The following is a 26,087-nucleotide window of genomic DNA, read 5'->3' as shown; positions in this document are numbered from 1 at the left end:
AAGGGTTTGAAACAGGACGATAGAGTTTTGTTGAAAGACATGGGAAACTGACTGTGAGGTCTTCCAGAGACTCACCGGCATGGGTTCATGAACTTTCACATATTTTACAGCCCAAACCTCGTTTTGACTAAGAAATTCTCGAAACTAAAGCTCTCTCGGTGAGTTTAAAAGTAGGTACTGTGTAGAGTAAAAAATCAGGTTTTATTTTCTATTGGTCTATACTCAAATACATTTGAGAAATAAAACAAAGTCAACATTATTGTAAATGTAGCTTGTGATTGTTAAATAATTAAACTATTACACTTGGGCTACATGGGAAAGGTTTAAAGATATGGTTAACAGTGCATCATGAATTATATTTTGCCTTGACCACTTTAAAGCCTTACCTCTTTCTCATGCAACCACGTGTATTGTGTGAATTAACTGTCTCTTCGATCATTTTATGTCCCACAGCAATTGATAATCTGTACATTTTCTTTGTTCAAAAAGGAACACAATTAATTTGCTATACGTACAGGTGATAGATGCCAGAAATGACATGCTGAAAATCTCTGACAGTCAGTGACTGATTCAGCAAAGAAACCGGAGTGAGGGTTTTTTGTATTTCCTGTTTTAGAAACCCTTTGTTCTTACCACAACCAGGCACGTTCATGTATTATGTTTGGTACGTAAACTACATATCCCAATGCAGTGCCCAGCAGTAGGACAACTGAAGTCCAGAGCAGGACTGGGTGCACTACCAACTTTTTGTGGACATTTGACAAGGGACAAAGATAAGCCCAGGAATAGGAGCCTGAACTAGGGACCTTCCTTGATTTTTTCATTCAGTACACATCCATATCCTTTGAGGCCAAAGATGCGCTGTGATTTGTTATGTCAGCCTCCTAAGCCTGAAACCTTGCTGTCTCCTTGACTAACAACATTTTTTCTTTACCACTCCCAGATTTGGGCATGTACCTGCGCTCTTGAGGCAGTATTTCATTTCCTCTTTGATGTGTAAAGACGTTTTCTGCACTTCCATAGATGAAACGTTAACGAGTTGGAGGGCTGTGCACCTTTCTTTCAAAACCAGGATCAGTCGGCCCCAGTCGAGATGGACAGCCCTGAGCAGAGAGAAGGACATACCCCTAATTTATGGGAGCATTCCTCGGGCTCAGCTGTGAAGGCCTTCCCTGCTTGAGGATTAAGAGCTGTTTACCATCTAAAAATCAGCTTCCTGGCTGTTCGGTTCATCAATTAGCAAGACCACCCCAATCAGGCTTGAGGCCTGTGTGCGAGCCCCTGCAGACATTGTTGTGAAGCTGCTCCCATACTCATTGACTGCTGTGCTCTTAGACCTTCCACTTGTACAGCTGTCTTTTGCAGTCTTGCATTTGGGAAACTGAGCTTTGTGTCTCAGTGGTGGGCAAACTAGGGTTGCAGGATTCAAGATTTCCTTCATGGAGCCTAAGAGCAACCACAAAGAAAGTGAGTGCAGCAATGCCTTTGGGAGCACATTTGTTATTGGGGTCTGCTTGTTTGCAAACATCAAAGTTTGCAGTACTGGTTTTGTCTGCTAATCTACCAATATGTGAGTTAACATTTCCAATGACAATGTTGTAGAAATCTCTCTTTGCAATCGCATTGCTTTAGACACACCAGAAAAATCTCTGAAATTTGCTAACACCTTTTGTTTACGTCAAAGATTCTCATTTACTATTATTCTATGACGTAAATAAAGACTTATATCCTTAGATTCTGTATATATTTCTGAATTATAGCTCTGGTTGGACGTTGACCTTTATGGAATGTCATTATTGTGTCATCCCAGAGTTGTCGTTCAAATTTGCAACAGCCTCCTAGATTGACTGCTCAATCTTACTACCAAGAGAGTCAGATACAACTAGATGCCTAGTAGGATCCTTTGACACCTTTGAGTACTGCAATAGTTCTGAAGACGCTATTATTAACTTAAGAACTGTTATGTAGAAGCAGGCTGCCCAGCGACTAAGCGACAAGACATGACAGGGTCTCGAATCCACAATTAAAAATTGTTTGATTTTGCAAAAAATATAGGTAAGTAAGTAAGTAAAATTTTTATTGTATATGGTTAATAAAAACCTTTACAAAAAGAGAGAATTTAAGAGCACTTATTCCAATAAAATCAATAAGAATACATCTACTGACATGTGACCATTTCAGAGTAAAAAAAAGTCTATCTTTCATTGTTTTGCCTTCAAAGTCTTTTGTTTCAGTGAGACTTTGTATTTTGTCCCATTGGTTGCCTCATTTTCGTTTTTCATCAATAGGAGGCTCACTTTCTGAAAAAAACGGGTGGCCCTTCAAGCTATCTGCAGGTGTTCACTGTTCAGTACTAACATGACTGCCGACCGACAAGTTCTAATATGGAAGAGGCGGAATATTTGAAGTAGATAATACCGTCTCAGGTTGCTCAGAGCGGGACAAATGCACAAGACGTGGATCAGGGATTCTTCTGTCAGACCGCAAAGTCTGCACAATGATGTTGGCCAAGATTCCCGCCATGCCGGGATCTGGTCTTTTGTGGAATAGGTTCCCAGCCGCAGACGTAATAGCATTTGTTGCGTTGATGGTGTTATGTAATTGACTAGGTACGGTTGTGGAATGCTTCTGTCGTACGTGGCCAGTACCATCCATCCGTGTTTTTTCTTGGCCAATGTTGCTTTGTCAGCAATCCTGGATTTATGTTTCGCCGCACTATTGGCCGCTTTTTTAAAGGCTGCGAAGGTATGTTCATTGTTCCACGTCTGTTGCATGTCAAGATTTTCCAACGCTTCTTCCAGTGTTTTTATCCATGCCTTTTTTCCTTTGGTTTGATTATTGATTTCAGTCCAACAGTGACCCATCAGTGTGTCCGCTTGTGCTGCTCTTAATTTCCAGCACGTTTTTATTAAGGCGGCTTGTCTTGCGTGAATCTGGTTAAGTAATCCGAATTCAAGGCGTACCTGCGCCTGTGATGCAAACTTCGGAATTTGGTAGAGGTATTTGATCAGCGCTGACTGTTGGAGATTCAGGAAATTCGCATCTTTGCCTCTGTATAGGTCGGAGCCATACGTGAGGGAGGGTAAAAATTTGGCAGCGATCACTTTCAGCAAGTATTTGTTATATGGACATATTAGTTTTGTTTTTAGTATGTTTAGGGCAAACCGCAATTTGATTGCCTGAGATTTTCTGTACAAGGTGTGTTCTTTTAGTGACCATCTTGAATCAACAAGTACTCCCAGATACTTATAGGTGAGACATTGCTCTATGTTATTTCCCGCGATGTGCCATCTGAATGTTTGCTGCCCTTGGTGAGACGCGAAGCAAACCACTTTTGTTTTTTTATAGTTGAATTGCAGCCCATGCGTGCTGGTATATTTGTGCAACTTTGTTATAGCGCGTTGGAGACCCAGCGGGGTCTGGCTGCACAGGACAATATCGTCAGCATACTGCATACACCTTATTTTGTGTTGGGCTAGTTTTGGTGGATCGCTTTGAATCTCTGAGATGCTCTTGTCAAGGTCCGCAGTGAAGATGTTGAAAAGGGTGGGGGCAAAAACGCATCCCTGCTTGAGCCCAATTCGGGTGGGGATTTTTGATGTTGTCCTGTCCCCATTACCGAGTTTTATCTTGACCCAGGTGGATGAATATAGATTTATAATGGCCCGTAACAACTTCTGGGGGGTACCCCAGTTGGCCATCTTTTCCCATAGTGTCTCCCTTGGCACTGTATCGAACGCCGCTTTTAGGTCAACAAAACAGGTGTACAGTTTTGTTGAGTTGGCTTTTGCTCTCTCGACAAGAAGGTTGAGTGCTGTCAGATTGCATAAGGTATTGGTTCCAGGCCTGAACCCTGTTTGGGTGATTGGAAGGATGTTGTTACTGCTGATCCAATCTTCCAGCGCAATCAGGAGATTTGATGCGTATACCTTGGCCTCTATGTCAATGAGCGCGATCAGTCTGTAATTCGCTGGATCTGTGCGCGCTCCTGCTTTGAAAATTGGGTGCAAAATACTCCCTCTCCATGAGGAGGGAATGCTTCCTGATTGGAATGCATGATTGTACAATGGGGAGAGATATTCTGCCCAGAACGAGTGATCTTGTTTGAAGAGCCCATTAGGCAAGCCATTCAGGCCTGGGGCACCTTTTGGCCTCAGTTTGTTCAGGACCATTTGGACTTGGCATTTCGTTATCCAGGTTCCTTCAAAGGTTTGGTCTTCCTCGTGCTTTTCTGTCAATTGGATGATGAGAGGGTGTTCATTCCTTACTTTTGCGTCGGTCATTTGAGACTGCTCTAGATGGTGTATCCAGTCTTTCTGTAATATGTTTGCATTAAAAACTAGGGCTGCTCCGTTGGCTACTTTGTTGATTTCTGCCCAGAATTTCCTGTTGTTGTTGGATTTGCTGGCTTCTATTAGTTGTTGCCAGATTTCTGTTTGATATTTTTTCTTTAGAGTCCATACTTCTTTTTTGTATATTTGCCTTAGATTATGTATTTGCTGCCTGATGTGGTCACCATTCTTGGGGTCTTTTCCTTTGAGTTTTCTAAGTTCCTGATTGAATAACCTTTTTTTTTTCCCTATTGCACCCAAGTGAGCTTGTTGTGACTGACAGGGTTTTCTTTTGTTAATTTGTTTTTGTTGACCAAATTTGTCGGTTAGGAGTGCAGTCATTTTTTCCCAGTTTTCTTGATATGCAACTGGGTTTGTTGCCTCGTCTTCTGCCGACATTAGTTTCACATGAACCATGATTTCACCAGCGTTCTTTCCGTTCCATGCTAATCGCTTAAGATTATAAAGGGTCGGAGTTGTCATCAGGTCTTTTGTTGCTGGGGCCTTGGAGTGTTGCAATCTGAGCTCTATTGCTTGTAGACTGTGATCGCTCTCCAATTTGTGGATTATTCTGTAGGTGTCTACTATTTGGAATACTTCAAAGTCCACCATGGTATAATCCAGAATTGATTGGGCCTTTTTGACAATTCTAGTCGAGGATGCCGGCTGATCCTGCAAGAAGCGGCCATTCAAAGTGATCAGTCCGATATCGGCCAACATTTGGGTGCACATCTGGCCGTGTTTGTCTTTTTTCCGATGGTTTGTTATTGTTGGTGGTATTCTTTTCCCGTGCCGCTTTGTACGTTGGATGACATGAACGGGATCTTTTTCTAGTAGAAACATGTTTAAGTCGCCAGAAACCACCAAGCCAGCCTGTTGGTAAGTGGCTTGCAGGGATTTGAGAAATGCTTTTAAGGACAGAATTTTTTGTAATTTGTTCTTTGTTGCCGGATGAATATAGATATTACATATAACCAATGAGCGACACTCTATGGTAACGTGTTGTCCTGAACTGGTGTCAGTCGGGAGCGTGATTTTGATGCATTGAATCCATGATTGACCTGACTCAATTGGCTCAACAGACCATGGGATGCTGGTGTTTAGATAAATCGATAGGCCTCCCGCTGCCCTGCCGGTTAAACCTCTTTTGATGGCGTGTTGTTGTATTTCTTTAAAGCCAGTTATGTGGTCCGATGCAATTGACCAAGTCTCTTGGAGTAATATGATGTCGAATTGTTTGAGGAATGCTATTAGTTCAGAGTCATTTGTTTTGCCTGCCAGTCCATTTATGTTCCAAGAGCATACCTTCAGCTTTCATGCTTCCTCCCTCTTGATATCCACTGGGGTTGCCATTGGAGCTAGGACTTTCCGCACCTGGCTGACGACTCCCGTCCCTCCTTGTCGGATGATCCGTAAGTTGGACCATCCTCCCTTGCTGCTGTCCGAACGGCCTACCGCGCCCCAGAGTATTCCACTATAAAACTCTGGGCTTGCGTCTGCCAACGTGGATAACGGGCCCGGGTATCTTTCAATTTTGACCGGTCTGATCTCGATTCCCCATTTTGCAAACACTTCCCTCTGTTGCCAGAATTCTTTGGCCTTCAGATGATCATTCCAAGTTACCACTGTCATCTCTCTTCCGTTTGAGTTCGGGATTATTTTGAATTCGATGCTTTCGATATGGATGGTCTTCAGATATTTCAATGTTTCAATAGAATTGATAAGTTTTAAAATGGCGCTCCGGTTAAGAATGTCATGCTTACCCCTGGAGCTGTAGTGTGGGATGAGTTCGTGAGCAAGTACTTCAGCTGGATATGGTACCTCTGGGTCTTCTTTTGGCCCCGCCCTCCTGATTTGGCTGTTTTTTTGGGTGTGCTCTCTATAGCCCTGATATAGGATATTTGTGTGAGCTACTGGTTCGTTCTCAGGTCCTGGTTGGAAGGTACTTGATTGCTCTACTCCTTCTGTTGGGGTGCTAGGTTTGCATTGGAAGCTCTGCGGTGATTTAATTCACTTATTTTTAATATTTAAAAATGCAGTCCCTAAAGGAAAGCAGACTCTACTAGGAGAAACCTATTTGATGGAATATCAGACGTTGTAATGAGAGTCTTTACCCTGCGTGACTTAAGCCTGAAGGCATTACAATCTGTTGACTTTTACAACACAATCAACTTCAATCCTTTTGTAGAACACACTTCGCTGACGAAGCAGGCACGGACTCCTTAACGGTGCGATGTTTGGTTTTATTGACTTAATCCTTTAAACATTCAAAAGTTAATGCCTCGACCGCCTACTCACGGTCTTGATCACATAAACGCGCTGCAAATGCTCCCAACCTTTTAACAACTTACACCACGTGTGCTTCCTAGTGATAGACATAGGCACCTGACTTAGTTGAGTTGTCAATTTCACTGACTCATCTAACAATAGTTGTCTGTTAATTCATGTCTGATTATTTGCGTTATTACTGATTAAATTAATTTACAAATCAGAAATAAATGACTCTATCTACTTCAAAACATTTATCAGTTGGTAAAAATATATTCATTTACATAAATTGCACTTTCTTTCAATATTTACCCCCTATGAAACTTACGTGAAGCCTATTCATATTGCCCGAATGGTACCTACTGAACATCCCTTGATGCCCTGTAGCCATCCATAGATCTGTACACAACTATACAAACGCACCAATATACAATTTCACAAAGGGAAAATTTCCTCATTATACTGTGTGTACATGGTGCTGCCTGTGACCATCTGTTATATTAAACCAGGTTTGGTTCAGGTTAATCATCTTCGGAAATAGGCTCACATATGGATATATTATTTGTAATCCATGATTCAAATAAAATGTCATTAATGATAAATATCATATACGTATAGTTAGCAGGAACTATTCCTGGAATAATGTTCAATTGTATTTGATGCATGCAAACAATGTAAACGTATTTTTTTCTGATGCCTAAAAAACAGTATCTAAAAAAGTGCAATGTTCCAACAAAGTACAAAAAGTGTAGTAAAGGGCTCTAATGCGGAAGCTTAACAGCAGCATAGCTTGTCAAACATTAACATTATTGTATAAATATATTTGTCTCTCCACTTTATATTGAAATTTTTTTAGCGTGCTAATACTCTTAAAAGATGGCATATACCAAATTAGACACAAATATAGGTTAATTCTTCTGGAATGTTATTTTCTGGGAAAGTACCTCTATGGTATTTCTAATACCCTTACTAGATTTAACCCTTTGAATGCGGGCGGAATTCCCCCGCAATGTGCCAAAATGTTACGTATGCGCAGAACGGGCGGCTCCTGTGGGCACTTTAACCAAAGGGTTAAAGTGCTTATGCATAAATAAAATAAATAAACTGACCGTTGCCAAATGCCAGCAAAAAACCTTAAGCTGTAGACCTACTTCTCAGTTCTTGTGCCACAGTTAAAACGAATACATTATTTGAATTAACTATTGTATAGTTTGGTTTAGTTTCTGCCACAATTTTTTTGTTTTACCCCAATGTTCCTATCATAAGAAAGTATGTAAATACTCACTAGTAATTAGTCCATTTGGTATATTGGAGTCCAGCTCAAGAATAAATTTGTATTCCAATTGTATATATATATATATATATATATATATATATATATATATATATATATATATATATATATATATACACACGCAAGGATGTGGTGCTTCAGCCACTTGGAACGGCGGGCTCACGACGCGGTTCGCCAGCCCCTCAATGTGCACACACTCCTGGTTTGCAATCCTTCCTTCGGGGAAAAAACCAGAGTCGGAGCCCAAATGTAGTACGGTGCTTTCAGATTTAATCAGCAGAAAAAAACACCCAACACGTTTCGAGATCAGCTGATCTCTTGCTCACTGGTGGAGCTTACCAGTACCATCATTCATTTAAAGTGACATACTTTGTTTTGAATTACACCACGTGATCATAGACATAAAGAAAACATTAAGTTAATGCAGTGTCACCAATATTGTTTAGATAAAAGTTTTGTGTAAACATTCATATCGTATCATTGTCCAGGAAAGGAAAACATACAATTGAAGTCACATTTCATTTGGCAGCCGTATTTTCAAGGCAACAAGCAACATCAAGGTATATTAAGTGTTCAACAAAAGTTCATATTGTAGCCATGTGAAGTTTCACAATGCCATCCTGCTCGGGCTAATTATTCCCCGGCAACAGTTGCTATATTTGTGTTAAGGCACACAAACAATGAGCATATAAATAGTCCTTGGTTAACAATACCGCCCCAGTGGGCTTATGCCGCATAGCTCAATTTCGCCATTACAGTGACTTCTCAAATTCAGCCCGAGTGGGCAAAATCACAATAGTGTTCCAATTTCTGCAAGGAACGAGACGAGGACATTGCTGTATATAACAGTTATTTCTTTGCAGATCCGTGTACCGTTAAAAACATTATTAAAATACCAGAATTCAGTTACCTAAGAAGCAGCAGCTTCTCAATACACCAAGTATAACTCATTTCAATTCTGGAGGTGAATTGCTAACTCTTCAACCAAATTGTGTCCTACAGGCTGCATTGTGTTGTACATTATAATGTACTTCGTTTCCAGTTTTCTCAACTCCAACCACCTGTTACCTCCCCTCTCATTGCTCTCTACGCTGTCCAGGACACAGAATTTCATCAAGTTGGGATTCTTATTGTGTTTCTCGGCAAAATGCCTGGTTACGGGGTATTGTTGATTCACATTCCTGATGGCTCTCTGATGTTCCAAAATTCTCAGCTTAGCCTGTTTAGTAGTGCACCCTATATAGAATTTGTTGTACGGACATTCCAGTGCGTAGATAACATATTCAGTAGTGCAACTGAGATGTTTAGTGATCTTGTGTGCACAACGTTCTTTAGACAGTTGTATTGTTTCGCAATTGTTACTGTATATGCAAGCCTTGCACCTGCGACATGGATAGAATCCTTGTATTGTGTTTGTCCTGTGATTCTCTTTTAACAATGTGGTGCTCAATGCATCCTTTAAGGATTTAGCCTTCCTAAAGGTCAAAGAGGGAATGTCATGAATGACTTCTCTTACATCTTTGTCAAGTTTAAGTGTGTCCCAATACTTGCCTAAACATTAAAGCAGTTTCTAAGATTGGCTATTGTATGTAGTGATGAAACGTATTCTTTCATCTGTTGTGTGTTGTTTTGGGACTAACAGCCCATTTCTGTCCATAGTATTGACCCTTGCTAAGGCCTGCTGGATCACCTTTTGACTGTAGCCCCTCTCTGAGAACCGTTCCACCATTATCTTGCTCTCTCTGGAAAAGCTTTCAGCCGAGCTACAGTTTCTTTTGGCTCTGATCAGCACGCCTACTGGTATACTGCATATTAGGCTGGGGGGGGTGACAACTACCCGCATGGAGAAGGCTATTTCCTGCGGTAGATTTCCGAAATAAGGAACTTTTTAAAGTTCCCGCAATGACCTCAACTTTTATGTCCAGGAATTCCAACTGTTCATTACTGATGACACTGGTAAACCTCAGGTTAAGGGAATTTTGGTTCAGGATGGATTCAAATTCATGTACCTGGTGGAGGGTGCCCTTACAAATACAGAAAATGTCATCAATATATCTTTTCCAGAGGATGACGTGGGGACTGTCATGTCACTGACCATGTCATGAGTGATGTAATATGTGACGATTCAAGCAAGCCGGGCCGAAGAAGGCTGAAATGCCAGAAACCGGTCCCCGGTAGCTTGTCTCCTTTCTGGTGAAGAATTGGCTTGGTAGTTTAGTCTGCCCTGTTCCCATGATGCACTGGGCCAGGGACAGACTGATTTGCATATAGCCAGGTTCTGAGCTGAGATGGGGCAGTGAGATAAATAACGGTGATGGATCAAGCCCTGATCTTTGGACTGGGTAAGAGTGGTCTGTTTAACTCAGACACTCTGTTCATCACCACCCCCTTTTCTAAATCGTTTTTGGCCACTATAGGTGTGGCAGGGTATACTCAGACATGAGTCCCTTTCTCACTGCTCCATCAGGATTCAAGCAAGCCGGGCCGAAGAAGGCTGAAATGCCAGAAACCGGTCCCCGGTAGCTTGTCTCCTTTCTGGTGAAGAATTGGCTTGGTAGTTTAGTCTGCCCTGTTCCCATGATGCACTGGGCCAGGGACAGACTGATTTGCATATAGCCAGGTTCTGAGCTGGGATGGGGCAGTGAGATAAATAACGGTGATGGATCAAGCCCTGATCTTTGGACTGGGTAAGAGTGGTCTGTTTAACTCAGACACTCTGTTCATCACCACCCCCTTTTCTAAATCGTTTTTGGCCACTATAGGTGTGGCAGGGTATACTCAGACATGAGTCCCTTTCTCACTGCTCCATCAGGATTCAAGCAAGCCGGGCCGAAGAAGGCTGAAATGCCAGAAACCGGTCCCCGGTAGCTTGTCTCCTTTCTGGTAAAGAATTGGCTTGGTAGTTTAGTCTGCCCTGTTCCCATGATGCACTGGGCCATGGACAGACTGATTTGCATATAGCCAGGTTCTGAGCTGGGATGGGGCAGTGAGATAAATAACGGTGATGGATCAAGCCATGATCTTTGGACTGGGTAAGAGTGGTCTGTTTAACTCAGACACTCTGTTCATCACCACCCCCTTTTCTAAATCGTAATATGTGACGTCATCAGCAGTGCATTACACGCGCAAGTTATAGTGAGTCCAACTAACTATAACGTGGAATTTCAATGGTTTTATGTCAGTAAAATTTCCAGCTAACTATAACTGGTGTGAAACCTATGTTTCTTTCAGTGAATATATATATATATATATATATATATATATATATATATATATATATATATATATATATATATATTTTTTTTTTTCACTGAAAAAACCATAGGTTTCACACCAGTTATAGTTAGGAATTAGCAATTAAAAAACCTATTAAATTCACTGAAAAAAGCATAGGTTTCACACCAGTTATAGTTAGCTGGAAACTGTTTGTATATTTTTTGAAAACTGCATATGTGCAGGACTGTATGGGTGGATGAGTGTGTATATGTGTCTGTTAGTGTTTGAATACCTATCTCACTAGTGTGTTTATCAGTAACAAGATACATTTTAATCTAGTATATGTGAGTATTGATTTATATAAGTCAGTATATGTGAGAGTAAGAGATTGTAAGACTTCCTGTTTAAATAAGTCTGTGTTTCTATAAGTGATTGTTTAAGAGAGTACATATGTGTAAGTTTCCTTAGAAGTAAGGTGGTAGTGTGTGTAAATCTGTATATGCAAATAAATGGATGTTTATTAGTTTATTTGCATGTGTGAGTATATGTGTGAGTAACTTTTTGATGACTGTCGGTGTGTAACAGGATGAATAGGGGTATCACTACATATGATGAGTGAGTATATGTATGAGTGAATATATAAAACTGTTGGTGAATGTGTGAATTTGTATATAGATGGTGAAATTACTGAATTGGTTGTTGTAACTGGTATGGGTATATCCACTTTTTTGAAAATGTTAGTTTCTATTTTTGAATATGTGTTTCAAGGGTTACATTATACTGAGAGGAGGTCTGTCACTGTGTCACAAGGATGGTGTTATCAGTGATGTCATGAGTGATGTCACTGACCATGTCATGAGTGATGTAATATGTGATGTCATCAGCAGTGCATTGCACGCGCAAGTTATAGTGAGTCCGACTAACTATAACGTGGGAATTTCATTGGTTTTATGCGAGTAAAATTTCCAGCTAACTATAACTGGTGTGAAACCTATGGTTTTTTCAGTGAATTTAATAGGTTTTTTAATTGCTAATTCCTAACTATAACTGGTGTGAAACCTATGGTTTTTTCAGTGAATTTCATAGGTTTTTTAAATGCTAATTCCTAACTATAACTGGTGTGAAACCTATGGTTTTTTCAGTGAATTTCATAGGTTTTTTTAATGCTAATTTTTTACTTTTTGTAGGGCTTCATACCTATGTACTTTTTAGTGAATTTCTAAGCTTATTTTTTCACAATTGTCTTTAGCTGAGAAAGGTATGTTTTTCTAAAAATGAACACTATAATGTATATTAAGATAATATTTTTATTTTAAAATAGTATTTTCCTTTTTTTTATATTTGACTCTGGAGCGCTCCCGGTGCGCGTACCGATGAACGCCCCGGTGCGCGCACCGTCAGCGCACCAACAAAAAAAATAAAAAAAAATAATGAAGGAGTGACCATAAGGAATGGGGACAGAGAGAGTGGTGTTAAGAGAAAGAGAGCTAAAGGGAGGAACACAGAGGGACTGTGTAATAGATAGTAAGACAGAGAAAAAGTGTAAAAGGAAGTAAGTGAGAAAAGAAAAATGAATAAGGGAGCAAAAGAAGAGAAGAAATAGGAAGAAGACTAAAGCAGAGGTTCTGGGAGAATGTAAATGGATGATGAAAGTAAAAGGAAGGACAGTTAAGTATGGGAATGATAGGTAGTGACGGAATCAGAGGAAAGGAATAGTAGTGACGGAGGGAAAGTAAATAGCAGTAAATATAAGTAAAGAGGGGTGAAAGAGGGTATATGTAAGTGAATAAGGGTAAGACATGGGGAATAATAGAGAGAAAGAAGAGAGAGAGTAAAAGAAGGAGTGTCACAAAGGGACTAAGTGAACCAGTTAAAAAGGTAAGTGAAGGAGTGTGCATAGGCAGAGGTACTGAAAGAAGTTGAATGTGGTAAGAAGTAAACATGGAAGAAAACAATAAGTGAGGGAAGCAAAGTAAGGAAACAGGGGTGAGGTAGGGCGAGAGAAAAATAGTGAAAATAAAACCAAAGGTGATAACAAAAAACATTTTGTAAACACACTTACCATATAATCAATGCAAACTTGTATCTGTGAAAGATAAAAGAAAAAACACGTTATAATTACTTAAAAATATATAATAAAATAGAAGAAACAATTCAAGAGGTTTAAAAATCTACAAAAGTTTACTAAGAAATGAAGCAATAGTGAAGGATACAAAAACAGAAAGAAAGTAATGTAGAAAAAGAAAAAAAAAGGAAAAAGAAATAGAAAGAGAACAAATTCCTAAAGGTAAGTAAGATACTAAAAGAATGTAAATTATCAAAACAAAAACAGTAAAGATAAGAAAGTAAAAGAAAAATGAGTGAAAAGGAGAGAAGTCTGATTGAGAAACTATAAATAAAAAAGAGGAATAGAAGATGATTGAGAGTGAGTGAAGTAAAGTCACAGAGTGAAGGGATGAAAGGAATGAAGTTATTATAGAACGATGGATAAAACAGGAGTGAGAGAGTAAGTACACAGAAAGACAAAAGGAAGAACTAAGTGAACTACAGTAAAATGAGTGCGAAAGAAAAAAAATGGAGAAAAAGAAAGAGAGGGTAAGGAAACTAAAGCAGTGATACTGAGAGAATATGAAAAAGATAAAAAGTGGTGGAAGGAACAGAGGAAATGCAGACAGTTCCTATTAGATTGAGAAGTTGTGAATGAAATGCAGTAAAGAAACAGCGATGAAAAAATAGTGTAAATTAGTAAAGAGAGGTAAATAAGGGTGAAAAAGAAAATGAGTGTGAGACAATGTGAACACAATATAAATTACATAATGCAAACTACACAATAACTTCTACAATATGTTACATTATTTATTTTTGCTGTTCTCAGAATATATTGAATTTCACTTAAATTAGTGAGTTCAAAGTCTTCATCATATAACAGCAGGAAAAAAAACACAATCTAAAAGATTGTGTTTTAAAAAAACCATTCAAACATACATCTCATATATGTACAATAATCTTTGATTCACTTACTTTTCCGTGAGGCCAAATAGAAGATAGTGAAGGTCCTTTTGGTGGTAAAAAAGTCTGCTGTGCTCTATAACTTCCATTTCATCGACTTCCTATGAAAAAAGATCTAAGAACATCATACCTTACACTTTCCTCACGGCCAATTTGTGTCAGATATATCAGTATTTTTTACTTTGAGATCCACTTAAAGTATCTACATGAGATAAATAATTTAAAATATTAGATTAACTAACTAACTAACTTTTATTATCTATTCCCGTCTTCAAAGGCCAATTCCCTTTACTAAAACTTTGGTTTTAAAAACACTAGATAAGAATTTGTAGAGTCATAAGGCAAACGTTGTTTATAAGTTAAATGAGAATCATTGCAGTAACTCCATCCATTTTCAGATTTTAAGTAGCATGTATAATGTCCTGAGGTTGTCGAAGAACCATCATGATAAATAATAGCTTCAGTTGTAAAGGTTCTTCCTGAAATTGATAACTGAGAAGCTACAAAATTTTTGATAGAAGTTGTCAATTTAGTTCCATCAGGTCTACATCGTTGGAAAACTAAAATGATATACTGCCCATAACTTTGTATAAATAATGTGGACAGCATTGTACAGTTACATTGGGTACACACCATATTATGATCTGCTGCTTTAACTAGATTTTTAAAAGACACTGATTTACAGTCAGGTAAAGTCAAATATATAAATTTTTCAGTATCTATTCTAGTAGTACTTGATAAACTACAATTGTGGCAGTCATGCTGCCATTGATAAGAAAGGCTGAAAAGATTATCTACATCTACACCTTCATCTTCCAAAACACCAAACATATACATTAAAAATTCCTGACAATCCTGCTGAATGTTCTGTGAAAATTTATCTTGACCAGAACACATATCTAAAATATTTCGAATTTCTGTTACACTTTCTATTTGTGCTGTAACACTGCTACATTTCTCAAACACAGAATTCAATAAACCACACAATCTTTGATCCCGATTTTCAATAATCTGTTCTTGTAAACTTTTAAGAAAAAAAACAACATTAATCACTACATTAGCATAGCAGTTGACACCAGAACTATTTTCAAACTGAAATCCAACAACATTTTCTCCACAAATCTTTTTCTTCCAGTTTTCAATTACAGTTTTCTCTACTTTTTGTTTTTTTGCTACTACCTCACTGCAATTATTCTCATTTCTTCTTTTTCGGCCTACCACACGTTTTTCAAACAGAGGATATTGAGGCAAATGTGGAGCAAACTCTCTTCTTAACTTATTGTATTCTTTAACACAATCTAGATCTGCAGAAATCTTTGTCTCATTCCACGCAATCAAGTACAATCCTGATAAAGTTCTGACTCGTGATAATGCCACATATGCCATACCCTCTTTAAACACAGATCTTCCAATGTTCACCAAAGCACCATCTACACTTAAACCTTGAGATTTATGAATTGTTACCGCATACGCCAAACAAACAGGAAACTGTTTTCGACGAACATATAAGTCTTTTACAAGTAAAAATCTAGCAGAACCACGACTTATTTGTTGTACTTGTTCAATGCCATCAAATTTTATTTTTAAAAATTCAATTCCATCTCTATTTCTGTAATTCACAAAATCAACAACATAACCCATTGCTCCATTTACCAGACCTCTTTCAACATTTAAATTCCTTCTCAAAATGATACGACAATTTAAACAGACATTCAGAGTCTTTTCAAAACCAGCTGTTTTTGAAATACTTTTCTCCAATGAATCCAATTTAGTTTTCGAATTTTCAGACAAAACAATTGTTGCACCCATATGCTCTATTTTATCTATTGCTTCCAGTTTCACAATCTCTTCATTTTCTAACTCTAACATTTTGTTGTTGAAGATGGAACATTCTTGCAGAGTTGGCATCAAACATATCGCAGATTTGTAAAAAATATTCTCTGGAAGAATGTTTTCATTTGGATACAAATTTGAAATTAATTGACTATGCAAAGCTTTTTTCCCAAGCTCAGTCACTTTTCCAATTCTTACATCTTGTAGAATATTTTTATAATCTTCATCCTTGGCCTGTCGCATATTTTGAAGCAGTTCAGCATATTTAAAATTTAGCCATATATTAACGTTTCCAATGCTTCCAAGGGACTTCCTGGTATCTTCATGTGTGAGCATTTTAAACACTGGTTGTCCTTTTACTGGATTCAACTGCAATAGATCTCCAAAAACAATAATGTGTTTTCCTCCAAATAACACATCATACTCTGTTTTAAGAATTTCTTGCATTCTCAAGTGCACAAAAGCAAGCATTAGATTTGAGACCATGCTTACTTCATCAATGATAAGAAGTTTCATTTTCTTCAAGACTCTTGAAACTTCAGAACACGCATCTCCAGATAACTTGTTGTAATGCAATTTATTATCATGTTCAACTGGCAGCATCAGTAAAAGATGTAGAGTAATCCCTTTAATGTTATGTGCTGCCAGACCAGTTGGAGCAGTTACAACACAAGAGAGTGGTGAATCAGTCCTTTTCTGCAGATAACTTGCAATGGCTTTAATTAGAAAACTTTTTCCTGTCCCCGCTTCTCCACTTACGTATAGTCGGACAGAGTCAAATGATATACATGAGCACTCTTTTTTCTCATGTCTGAATCCATGTTCAATCTGCTCTGTGACTTCATCATATATCTTTTTCTGCTCAATGTTTAGTTGCTTTACCAAATCATCTAAGTTAACTCCATCCTCTTGAGCTTGTTCCATAGCTCTTTCCACCTCATCCATGGCAGTGGCAGCTTCATTTTGGATAATTGGTCCTCCTAGTGGATCCTGGCTCAATGAAGTAGAACTCTGACTATCTTGAGAACTGTCTCTAGCTATCTCTTCAGCAATTGTGGTTTCTTGCTCCATTTCTTCATTCAACATTTGCAGATAATTTTGAAAAATAGGACATTCTATGGTATCCTTAGTTGCATTAAAAGAGTCTTCATAACAGAGAAAATCTCCAAGTAGTTCCTCTTCTGTACGCCATGGCTTAAAGAGTTGCAAAAGAGCTAAATAGTAAAATTCTCTTTTGTCTGGGACTTCACAACTCAATTTTCGATGATTAATCAAATGGCCTTTTTTCTGCTTCACTAGACATCCTTCATAGCCAATGAGTGCATATTTTCCATTATTGATATCTTCTGTGATGTTCCTCTTATAACTGTAGTTTTGAAGAACTTCATATAAACAAGTGTTCTCAAGGTGAGTACTTCTATTTGGATAGTATGAATCCAACATATTTGTCTTCAAAATATCTGTACTGTTTGGTTCTTTCTCCGCCAAATATTCAATTTCTTGTACAGATTTCAAAACTCGGTTTCGTGTTGCAGCAAGACCTAGACTCACCCAAATGATTGTTCTTGATTTGGCATAGAGACTTGCTGATGATAACCGATCAGAACATTCATATGCTCCAATTTCTCGATGCGACAACATCTTCAGACTGAAACTGTATAATTTCTTGCTTAGACTCTTTTCATGTGAAATGTCCTCCCACATTTCCTTCAGTTCTGTCTTTTCTTTTTTTGTGATGTAAGATGTCACATATCGAGCCACAGCAATAGAGTTGTCAGCAACGAACTGAATATCCATGTTAGCATTCCACATGGACAAAATCACTGGGTTGTAATCGTTGATGTACTTAGATTCTTCATTTCTTTTCAAATTGTATGTATTTTTGGGAGATTTCCTCGTCACAGTATGTCGTAGAGATGACATCAAATTATTTACTCTTCCCTTAGAAATCACTGGTCGAGGAAACGCAAAACGACATTTCGTGTAGTACTTTTCCTTGTTTTTAAATTTTCGACGACAGTACTTTCCACAACGATGAGATTGAAAACGTAAAACTTGTTGCCTTAAATTGTTTTCTTCAGTAGATTTTGGAACAGCACATGTTGAATACTCTTCAATGAAACTCATCACTGGTTCATCTGAATCTGATCCAAATTTGGGTGCATCTTTAATCCACAACAACATATGTATATGAGGAGCACCTCTCGCTTGATATTCCTTCCTCCAAAAGAAATCCAAAACCTCTCCAAGGGGAGGATTTTTTTGTTGGTAATAAAAGACATCATAGATTCAAATCTATGATTAAAATATCTGCAAACATTCACTGGATCTAAAGAACAAAGTTCTCCTGGTGTTTTGAATTCTATATTTGGTATGTTTCCATTTGCCTCGTAGAAATTGAAGTAAATTGTCCCATGCATACTCAGCACAGCTAAGAGTGAGGAACCATGTAGGAGTTCCTAAGTTTCTTAGCATACATTTCAATTCTCCATGACGACGAAACCAATACTCATTGGTTCCACGTTGACATGCCATGAGATTGATTAGCTGAGATTCCAAAATACTGTCTTGCAGATTAACTTTCTCCATAAAGTCTCTTGCACAAACATTTTGCAAATGAGCTCCACTTTTTAATATATGATTAACTGCATAAGAAAGCCCAGACAAATCACTTTCAAACAGTAGATGAAACAAATATGGAATGCATTGACGAAACCTTGGATCTTCAGCATATAATCTTAGAGTCCGGTATTCAGCTGCAGGAATTTGAACTGGTCGATCATCATATCGTCCACCACAACCTGTTGGAAATAATTGTGGAAAACAACGAGCTTCCAAACTTTCTTCCCATACACTAATGGGACTTCGTTTTGCTGCTTTCATTTGAAACAAGTCAATTGCATTTCCCATTACTTCTTTGGAATGCAAAGGATGAACAGTATAATGTTCATATATTTATTCACTTCTAGACACATCAACTTTTTCAATTTGACCAACTGAAGAATCACTATCTTCTTCTATAGCTGTTTCCTCTGCTTCAACACTTACATCTTTATAGTACTCATTGTTTTTGACCAAATACAACGTTGCCTTTTTGACTTTTTTAACATCCACTAAATCTTGCCAGATTTTCTTACTCTTTGTTGGAACCCCATTAACTAAAATAACTAAAGGATCTTCTTCTACTCTTTCTACACCAATTGTATCAATATTTTTCTTTACATCTAGAGGCAAATAAACAACTCTTCCCTTTAATCCTCTCAGTAAATCTGATGGAGGCAATTTCCCTGTCTTAGGCTCCATGCGTGTACAATAGCCTGAAAAGGATGGACACATTGAATCAAAATAGATTCATAAGTATTTAGATCCATCAATTCAGAAGGAATATCTATCAACTGAAGATTATTATAAACTGCTCTAGCAGGCATTTTATTTTCATTTAATTTATTTAAACAATAATTACAAATACGCTGATCCAAACTCAAATCAAAAGAATTCTCCACCAACAAATAACTTACAAAATCCTTCCATTCACTATTATTTTCCAATTCACTTTTTGCATATAAATCAACTAACCTAGTCTGAATCTTATAATGAGTCCGTCGACAACACACACAAGTTAAATTAGGCCTTTCACTTGATTTCACCTTAAACTTGATAATTTCCTCATCAAACTTTTCTATACTTGAAATCTGTCCATTATGTTCTGCATTACCATCCATTACTATATCTATTTCTACACTGTCCTCTTTGTTCCCAAAATAACAAAACTCAATTTCTTCACAAATAGTCTTAACATCCACTTCAGATCCATGCAAAAGAGCACTGTTTAACTGTTTAAGCTTAAGTGCTGGACTTTTTGCATAATACAACTTTCTCACTAATTTCCTCACGTTATTATGATGCACTGCTAACATCCTAAAATGATGAAAAACACTCCGACAAACTTTTCTAGAAAGACAAGCTAGTGAATGCCCATGCAAACCTGTGCTTTCTCTCACTCTGCAAGGATCTAACTCTTGCAAGATCTTCATTTTTTGTTTAAGACTTTTCTTACTATATGTACGTAAGACATTTCGAAGCAAATCGATTGATTCCTGTCGCACACTACAAATACTACTGCATTTCCATGTGTACACTGGACCCTTAGTACGTCTCCCTAAAACTTCATCAGCTAACACCTCTTCTGCATCTCTAGATACAAGTTTCTCTTTTTCCATCACACAACCATCTTTCACCTCATATGCTCGACCACTGGTGTCAACTGCATGCACCAAATCATTTTCCTGAAAGTAACTCTCCTCATTGAAAAAAGGCTCAGAACTTGAACTATGCATCCATTCACCAGAAAATACTTCACAAAAATTACTCAGATTAATAATTCTTTTCCATCTACTGTTCGATTTGAAAACATCAATTGCCTTATTAAGTATCCTAATTCTATTGATTATTAAAATAAATCATTTTTTCTTAACTTCAAAAGCCTGATCAACAATCTTTTCTACACTTTTCTTTTTCTTGTAAAAAGCAGCTCTCAGTTTACTTTTCTTATCATTTTTTAGCAAATTTAAAACTACCCTATTGCGAAACATTCGCCTACGAATGTCCCTAAAAAGATTTACCCTTCTATTGCTATCCATTCTCTTCTCTCCTGCTCCAATCGAGACATTTTTTGTGGGCCTCTCCTTCCTTTTTAGATTTGTTGACTTTTTCTGAATATTCACATTAGCAATATCATTTTTTTTTCTACGACATATGTTGCGAAGAAAAGACTTAATTGGCTTACCAGAAGCTTTTCTGGTGTTTTTTGAAGTAGTTGTTGTAGAGGATTCCATAAACTCTGTTGTTGATGTTCTCCTTTTCCGTATGGTATTTTTGATAATTCTTTGCCTTGAAGGCATTTTTGCTTGCTTTTCAGAAGTTGATTTGAATCTGTTGTTCTGTTAAAAAAACACATGAAAGACCACTATTAGCAAACAACAAAGTAATGATAAAAAGCAAACAATATAAACAATAAATTGCAACATATTTAAGTTTATACAATAGCAACTCAGGGCTTTATTTATAAAGGCCTTGCGCCACCAGTGCGTCACTTATTACCCATGTTTAAAGTAATGCATCAGCTGCACAAGGCAATCATAAAAAAGGGCCAAATGCAAATACCAATCAATTGCACCCAAAAATCGATTTTTGAATAACATGAAAGAAACACTGCACAGAACCTATGTACAACCACTCAATATCAGCAAACAAAGTCAGGGCCTTATTAATGAAGGTCTTGCGCCACAAGAGTGTCACTTATTTCCCATGTATAAAGTGATGCACCAGTTGCATAAGGCAATCATAAAAAGGTCCAAATGCAAATACCATTCATTTGCACCCAAAATCGTTTTTTGAATAACATTTAAAAAATACTGCGCACAACCTATGTACATGCACAGAATATCACTTTTGAAACGTCACTGTTTCCCCAAATACAAATCCTTTATCTTTCAAATGTTGATATCAAGCATTATCAAAAATCCAAAAACAAATCAACAGCAAACAAAGTCAGAGCCTTATTTATGAAGGCCTTGCGCCACCAGTGCGTCACTTATTACCCATGTTTAAAGTGATGCATCAGCTGCACAAGGCAATCATAAAAAAGGGCCAAATGCAAATACCAATCAATTGCACCCAAAAACCGATTTTTGAATAACATGTAAGAAACACTGCGCAGAACCTATGTACAACCACTCAATATCAGCAAACAAAGTCAGGGCCTTATTTATGAAGGTCTTGCGCCACAAGAGTGTCACTTATTTCCCATGTATAAAGTGATGCACCAGTTGCACAAGGCAATCATAAAAAAGGGCCAAATGCAAATACCAATCAATTGCACCCAAAAATCGATTTTTGAATAACATGTAAGAAACACTGCGCACAACCTATGTACAAGCACAGAATATCACTTTTGAAACGTCACTGTTTCCCCAAATACAAATCCTTTATCTTTCAAATGTTGATATCAAGCATTATCAAAAATCCAAAAACAAATCAACAGCAAACAAAGTCAGAGCCTTATTTATGAAGGCCTTGCGCCACGGGTGCGTCACTTATTACCCATGTTTAAAGTGATGCATCAGCTGCACAAGGCAATCATAAAAAAGGGCCAAATGCAAATACCAATCAATTGCACCCAAAAATCGTTTTTTGAATAACATGTAAGAAACACTGCGCAGAACCTATGTACAACCACTCAATATCAGCAAACAAAGTCAGGGCCTTATTTATGAAGGTCTTGCGCCACAAGAGTATCACTTATTTCCCATGTATAAAGTGATGCACCAGTTGCATAAGGCAATCATAAAAAGGTCCAAATGCAAATACCATTCATTTGCACCAAAATCGTTTTTTGAATAACATTTAAAAAATACTGCGCACAACCTATGTACAAGCACAGAATATCACTTTTAAAACGTCACTGTTTCCCCAAATACAAATCCTTTATCTTTCAAATGTTGATATCAAGCATTATCAAAAATCCAAAATCAAATCAACCGCAAACAAAGTCAGAGCCTTATTTATGAAAGCCTTGCGCCACCAGTGCGTCACTTATTACCCATGTTTAAAGTGATGCATCAGCTGCACAAGGCAATCATAAAAAAGGGCCAAATGCAAATACCAATCAATTGCACCCAAAAATCGATTTTTGAATAACATGTAAGAAACACTGCGCAGAACCTATGTACAACCACTCAATATCAGCAAACAAAGTCAGGGCCTTATTTATGAAGGTCTTGCGCCACAAGAGTGTCACTTATTTCCCATGTATAAAGTGATGCACCAGTTGCATAAGGCAATCATAAATAAGGGCCAAATGCAAATACCATTCATTTGCACCCAAAATCGTTTTTTGAATAACATTTAAAAAATACTGCGCACAACCTATGTACAAGCACAGAATATCACTTTTGAAACGTCACTGTTTCCCCAAATACAAATCCTTTATCTTTCAAATGTTGATATCAAGCATTATCAAAAATCCAAAAACAAATCAACAGCAAACAAAGTCAGAGCCTTATTTATGAAGGCCTTGCGCCACCAGTGCGTCCCTTATTACCCATGTTTAAAGTGATGCATCAGCTGCACAAGGCAATCATAAAAAATGGCCAAATGCAAATACCAATCAATTGCACCCAAAAATCGATTTTTGAATAACATGTAAGAAACACTGAGCAGAACCTATGTACAACCACTCAATATCAGCAAACAAAGTCAGGGCCTTATATATGAAGGTCTTGCGCCACAAGAGTGTCACTTATTTCCCATGTATAAAGTGATGCACCAGTTGCACAAGGCAATCATAAAAAAGGGCCAAATGCAAATACCAATCAATTGCACCCAAAAATCGATTTTTGAATAACATGTAAGAAACACTGCGCACAACCTATGTACAAGCACAAAATATCACTTTTGAAACGTCACTGTTTCCCCAAATACAAATCCTTTATCTTTCAAATGTTGATATCAAGCATTATCAAAAATCCAAAAACAAATCAACAGCAAACAAAGTCAGAGCCTTATTTATGAAGGCCTTGCGCCACCAGTGCGTCACTTATTACCCATGTTTAAAGTGATGCATCAGCTGCACAAGGCAATCATAAAAAAGGGCCAAATGCAAATACCAATCAATTGCACCCTAAAATCGTTTTTTGAATAACATGTAAGAAACACTGCGCAGAACCTATGTACAACCACTCAATATCAGCAAACAAAGTCAGGGCCTTATTTATGAAGGTCTTGCGCCACAAGAGTGTCACTTATTTCCCATGTATAAAGTGATGCACCAGTTGCATAAGGCAATCATAAATAAGGGCCAAATGCAAATACCATTCATTTGCACCCAAAATCGTTTTTTTGAATAACATTTAAAAAATACTGCGCACAACCTATGTACAAGCACAGAATATCACTTTTGAAACGCCACTGTTTCCCCAAATACAAATCCTTTATCTTTCAAATGTTGATATCAAGCATTATCAAAAATCCAAAAACAAATCAACAGCAAACAAAGTCAGAGCCTTATTTATGAAGGCCTTGCGCCACTAGTGCGTCACTTATTACCCATGTTTAAAGTGATGCATCAGCTGCACAAGGCAATCATAAAAAAGGGCCAAATGCAAATAATATTCATTTTCACCCAAAATCGTTTTTTCAATAACATATAAGAAACAGAACACAGGACTTATATACTAGCATACCATTTGACTTCTAAAACATAACTATCTGCTTCTAAATATTCTCCATAGAGCAAACAAGTCTCTATCCAAATTAAATAAATCATTACTTACCTTTACAAATTCTTTGGGAGATTGAAAACAGTGGCAGACACACACACCAGTTTCTCTTTAGCAGAGCAAAAAGTGTGCACTCAATACACTGAAACCAAGACTGGCATAGAAAATCTCTAACTTTGTACACATATGCCTTAATTCAACCAATCAAAAGTTTTCCCTCACTATTTTCAAACCAACACCCTTCCCCCTCTCAGATCTTTCTATTTGTTACCATAGCAACTCCTTCCTAACTGAACTCTCAGGTTCAAAAGTTTATTGTACAATGTTGCAAATTAACTCAGCAAGGATGTTTGACCTCTCAATACACCAGCCTATCCAGGGTATTTTAGCTTTTAGTGACTTTTTTTTAACCATTCAAATTAATTCTTTAACACAACACAACCATGCACCCTAACTTTAAGTTTTCAACTATCTGAATCCACCAATCATTGCTTGTGGTTCAAAAGCAGTGAAACTCCACAATTATTTTTTTGTAAACTCCTACTGTTCCAACTGCCATTTCATTCCCACACATCATCTGAGTGCATCAGAACCTTCTCTCATCATGTTTTCAGTCTGGATCCTTGGACACAGCTACATCCACTGGGCTCAAAGGTATGCAGATAGCAGACATTTTCACAACCTTGATTTATCAAATGTGGAAATCAAGTGGATTGGCCAGAGAGGATTAAAATGTCACCAATTGATACCATTGGTGAAAACCTTTTTGCATCTGCCAAACCCTAACCTCTTAATAGTGCACTGTGGTGGAAATGATTTAGGCACTATGATTGGGGTTGGTCTGGAAATGCTCTTAAAGGACACCTTTGATCAATTAATGACACTTTTTCCATAAACTGCCTTGGTATATTCCAATATATGCCAAAGACAGAAATGGAACTGGTCCAACCAATTTTGTCCACAATTTGAGAAAGCACGGAAACATGTGAATAAATCTGTTTCTGCTTACATGAGAGACTATGGAATGGGTTCAATATACAATAATAACTTGCGTTACAACATGCAAGACATCTACAGAGGAGATGGTGTGCACTTCTCAGATGAAGGGAATAGAATATTCCTCCTGAATTTAAGAATGTGCATTGGAACCTACTTGTAGGTACCTAAATCAACCACAGAACCCAAAAGCTCTTTTCAGAGCTACCCTACGTCTGATCATTCAAAACGTTTATCTTTTTCTAACTTTTTTCACTATTTTTCACCAAAGTACGCTTTCCGGTACGCTTAACGGTGCGCGTACCAGGCGCTTCCCCCGTGGAAAACTAAACATTTTTTTTTTTTTACGTTTATGAGCCTCCAAAGCCCCCCTCAGAAAACCTAGAGGGTCAAGAAGTCTCTACCGTGCCCCCTTCTACCCATACCGAACATTGTTTACCCTCCATCTTGTGTCTCGATTGTACCGAAACACAAAATGGAGGACTCCCGTAACGCTGCTGGTGCGCGTAACGGAGCGCGCACCTGTAAGCGCTCCATAAAAAAAGGTGGGAAAGCAATTTACAAAAAAAACACTGGAGACACTTTCATCAAATATAGAATAGGCCCTACTACATAGCAGTCCCTACCATTTACCCAAATTTGGTGGAATTCCATTGAGACATTTAGGCTACAGGCCTGTCTAAATATCCTGAGGTAAATTACATGACCAAAACACATATGAAGTGTGAGAATTTACAACCAATTAAAACGTTTCTTTCATTTTCTACGAATATTTCCTGACGTTTCATTGGTTAAGTACAAGAATATATATAAAAGAAGAGAGAGAAACACAGCCATTTTGACTACTGCTTCCAGAAGTAC

The 26,087-nt window shown here is 37.8% G+C and overlaps 1 protein-coding gene across 1 annotated transcript in view; it reads left to right on the top strand.

Annotated features, from left to right (window-relative positions):
• Positions 1-26,087, top strand: part of LOC147727675 (uncharacterized) — a 382,784-nt gene that overhangs the window by 197,910 nt on the left and 158,787 nt on the right. The gene's annotated exons all lie outside the window — the stretch shown is intronic.

This window comes from Lissotriton vulgaris, chromosome 3_1, assembly GCF_964263255.1.
Source record: "Lissotriton vulgaris chromosome 3_1, aLisVul1.2, whole genome shotgun sequence".
In the NCBI taxonomy this organism is placed as follows: Eukaryota; Metazoa; Chordata; class Amphibia; order Caudata; family Salamandridae; genus Lissotriton; species Lissotriton vulgaris.
This window is presented reverse-complemented; position numbering and strand designations above follow the sequence as displayed.